Source organism: Ovis canadensis, chromosome 2 (assembly GCF_042477335.2).
Source record: "Ovis canadensis isolate MfBH-ARS-UI-01 breed Bighorn chromosome 2, ARS-UI_OviCan_v2, whole genome shotgun sequence".
Taxonomy (NCBI): Eukaryota; Metazoa; Chordata; class Mammalia; order Artiodactyla; family Bovidae; genus Ovis; species Ovis canadensis.
The window spans coordinates 153,025,423-153,030,228 of NC_091246.1; positions in this window are offsets into that span (position 1 = coordinate 153,025,423).

Genomic DNA, 4,806 nt, shown 5'->3' on the forward strand with positions numbered 1-4,806 from the left:
TCATGATTCAATTTGTTATGGAAACATCCTTTCTGATAAAAGACATAATAGAAAATTTATATAGGCCAAAAAATTTGCTTTTATCATACACATTTTGCTGAATTTCCAGCTTTAAGGGACAATGTTTTACTATATGCAAATGCTTTTTATACCAACAGAAGACAATGCTGCTCACTTTGCAATATTACCTTCCTTTCAAATGAATTGGCTCACATGCCATTTCTTTTAAAAATAATATGTTCATTGTAACTTATTTTAGAGGTAATTGACTGTAACAGATTAGGGCACAAATACTAAAGTTAGATGACCTGATTTGAATCCTAGTTCAGCCACATACTAGCTGCCTAACTGTTGTCAGCTTTCATACATTCTTTCTGCTTCATCTTCCTTACGCGTGAAATGGAGGATAATAATACTTCCTACTCCACGGCATTTTGGAGATTTAATTTAGTTGCTATTGCTACAGTTCATAGAGTGGCATATAGCAAGTATTTGGTAGGATTCTGCCTGCATACATAAAGTAAACCACTTTTTAGTTGGCTTCTTCAGTAAATTAATTCTCAATAAATTAATAGTTTAATCAGAAACCTACAACTTCTTCCCAGTATTAGTGAGTTTAGTAGAAATATCAGAATCATCCATCAGTTAAAAGTGAATCTCTGTCTTTTTCTGAATCAATACGGTCCTTTAAAAAAAACCAATATGATGGGGAAACTCATCGACCCTAATGAATCATTTGACAATAAGTAATATTGCCAATATTTGACAGTAGTAATGAAAACACCTTTGGGGAAAGCAGACCACCAGGGAAAAGTGTGCTTGAAAGACACGAACAGTTCCCTCAGCCAGCTTCACACACAGCTGCAAAGCACCACACCATTCCTTCCATTCTGGTTCTATCTTCACCTGCTGCCCTCCAAACTCCACGCACTAAGGCTCCTCTTTTTTTTTTTTTTTTTTTTTTTAATGTAGTCCAAGCTCATTGCTCTTTCAGGGCCTCGGCTGTGGATTTCTTGCATTTTTCATTTGGCTGTGTCCTTGCCATCTACTTCTCAGGCCAAGTATCACAACCTTAGAGAGAACTTCTCTGGATTCAGCAGTCACTGGATTTAATATTTCTTCTTCCACAGCCAGACTTCCAATCACAATATCTAACTTTGTTTGCTTGGTTGCATATATAACCATCAGAAATTTATTTAGATGTATGTTTGGAACCTAGTTCTCCTACTCAAATATAAGCTCTCTGTTAGCAATGACCTTATCTGTCTTTTCACCTCTCTGCACCCAGGAACTTGATAGCCTTTGGAATAAGGTGGAAGGAACTTGATAAACCGTTGCTGAATGTATTTCCACATTTTGCAGATGGAAAGGCCTACGAAACTAGAATCCTTATGTGTGATCTCACGTGGAAACCGATCTCACCCTTTCTGGAAATGAGTGTAATAGAAACTTGTCTTTTCCCCTTCAAAGAGAAGAAAAAAAAAAAAAAAAATCCCTGAGTCACAGGTGATTCACAGTCAGGAGAATGCAGTTAGGGAGGACATGAATCTTAGCCAGAGATCTAAAGAGCTGGCCTTTGGAACAAAAATTAATTGGCTTAGGAAATAGAAACCAGCCCAGTGCACTGTCCTACCTCCAATTCTCACTGCCCCTAGATGACACCACAGACCAAGTTTAACACAAAATGTTCAGACTGAAAAAAGTCATAGAAGTCTCTGGAATGGTATCGATTATTTTAGCATCTTTCACTTTTTAAAGTATTTTTAAGAATATATTTTACTTAGTAAATATATTTTAAGTACTATGGTTTCTTTCACATTATAAAACAAGCATGTTTTATACTGTTTCTTTCTCCTGATCAGATAAATCATAAGTTCAAACCCAGAACGTTTGACTGGCTGGTTCTTTTAAATTTCAAATTATAAACATGGAGTTATCAAAAATAAGCCAAAGAAATGTGTCTTTCAAAAGTTGTAAATTAAAGATCATATTTTTCTAGTTGATCATTCAACATGGGTGAATTGAACTTTCTAGGGTCCTATCCATATAGCAGAGTATGGCCTTGTATATCTGCAAAGCTGCCAAACAGAATCAAGACAACTGAATTCTAATTCTTATGATTTGGACAAGCTCCTTCTTTTCCTGAGTTTCATTTCTGTCTGTGTGCCACAGTTACTGGGCTAAATCCACGGTTTGTAAGCCCTAAGAATTAGTCTGTATTTCATTAGGTGATAGTACAAGGTAATTGCTAAGTGATAAATCATATTCCTAGGAGAAGGCAATGGCACCCCACTCCAGTACTCTTGCCTGGAAACTCCCATGGACGGAGGAGCCTGGTGGGCTGCAGCCCATGGGATCACTAAGAGTCGGACACGACTGAGTGACCTCACTTTCACTTTTCACTTTCATGCATTGGAGAAGGAAATGGCAACCTACTCCAGTATTCTTGCCTGGAGAATCCCAGGGACGGGGGAGCCTGGTGGGTTGCCATCTATGGGATCACACAGAATAGGACAAGACTGAAGCGACTTAGCAGCAGCAGCAGCAAATCATATTCCTAAAACTGAGACCCATAAATTGGACAACTGGAGTCAATCTTGTGTTTTAATTCACTCTTCCCTCCCCTGGATCTTATCACCTTCTGGGATTACAGTAGTTACATTTAGGATTTTTGTTTCCTCTCAATATAGAGCTTTCATGGTCTCTTTTCAGGCTCTATTTGTAGAGATGGGGTGAGATAACCATGCTTTATTATTTTTGGCCACATGGCACGTGGGATCTCAGTTCCCCAAACAGGGATCGAACCCATGTCCCCAGCACTGGAAGTACAGAATCTTAACCACTTCACTGCTAGGGATGTCCTTTTTCTTTCTTTCTTTTTTTTTTTTTTTTACAAACAATATCATATCCCCTAGAAACACTGAGATTGAAGTGTTCTGCCTGACTTGGATGATGAAAGTAAAGTCAATGACCCACCACGGCACTTTGATTGGTGCTAATACAGTATAATGGCAGAATTAAAGAGCCTCTTGATGAAGGTGAAAGAGAAGAGTGAAAAAGTTGACTTAGAAAACAACATTCAAACCTAAGATCATGGCATCTAATCTCATCACTTTGTGCAAATGGAAAAGTGGAATCAGTGACAGATTTTATTTTCTTGGGTTCCAAAATCTCTGTGGACAGTGACTGAAGTCATGAAATTAAAAGACATTTACTCCTTGGAAGGAAAGCTATGACAAACCTAGACAATGTATTAAAAAAGCAGAGACGTCATTTTGCAGACAAAAGTCCATAGAGTCAAAGTTTGTCCAGTAGTCATGTATGGATGTGAGAGTTGGACCATAAAGAAGGCTGAGTATTGAAGAATTGATGCTGTCTAGTTGTGGTGCTGGAGAACACTCTTGAGAGTCCTTTGGACTACAAGTAGATGAAACTGGTTAATCCTAAAGGAAATCACTGTGAATATTCATTGGAAGGACTCATGCTGAAGCTGAAGCTCTGAGAGTTTGGCCACCTGATGAGAAGAGCTGACCCACTGGAAAAGACCCTGATGCTGGGAAAGATTGAAGGCAGGAGGAAAAGGGGGCAGCAGAGGAAGAGATGGTTAGGTAGCATCACTGACTCAAGGGACATGAATTTGAGCAAACTTTGGGAGATAGTGAAGGATAGAGGAGCTGGCATGCTACAGTCCATGGGGTCACAAATAGTCAGACATGACTTAGCAACTGAACAGCAACAACAATATGGTAATATTCACAAAGGAATTGCCATCACCACTCACCATCTTCCTTAGTGAAATTGATTTTATATGAATTAAATTGATAGTTGAAAATCTTGTATTGGACAAGTGCGACAGATGCCTTGGAGTAGAGTTCTGCATCTCAAGCAACTGCTGAGGTCAGCTAGGCAATCAGGATAAATGAAGCAAACCAAAGAAGGGGTCATCAGAGTCTCAGTAACCTAAGGATGGGACTCAAACAAGCTGGCAAGTGCTTCTAAAAGGATAACCAGTACTGACTCAAACTGTTGCTAGTGACAATATGGGCCTGTTATTTCCCAATTTGATTTTTGTCAAGAGAAGCCAGAAAACTGAACTGTTAAATGTAAACTCTCTCTCAATTTTGAACCCTTGATAACTAGTTTATGAGTAAAGAAAATTCATCTGTGTGCCAGATTTGGTCTATGGGTATTAATTTCTATTTTAAGTAATAATTTAATTGCCTATTTCTGAATGTCAATTACATATCAAGTACTCCATATACATTATTCCACTTAATTCTCCAAACTGTAAAGTTATAGTTTTAAATTTTAAAAATTAAAATATGTGTATTTCTTATTAGGAAAATTATATCAAATTACAGAGTCCACTGAAGATTCCTAAATTCAAATCTACTGGACCATGGTCTTCCTACAACTCCATGTAACAAGGACAGTGCCTTTTATCAGGTATTCCAGAGGAGCAAGCAGAATGCCTTTTCAGGTGGCGTTGTTACATATTACTGCCATCAACAATGTTCAGTATAGATTATCAATAAACACAACCCTAGCGGCAGGCCCTCAGTCACTACTAGAATTTAAGTACAGTTAATGGAGTAGCCATGAAGTGACTGCTTAAATAAACATTGGTAGGGTGGCTTGGAAAATGAAGTATGGTGCCCCTCTCTATAATTCAATGATTTCTACAGTGTTTGCATCTTGTTTCTGGCCCCAGCAAAATTTTGTGTATGTAGAGGAAAGCCATCCAATATGTAAATCCATTTCGTGCCTGGACTCAGAATGTCGTTAGCGTTCCAATCTCCCCATCCC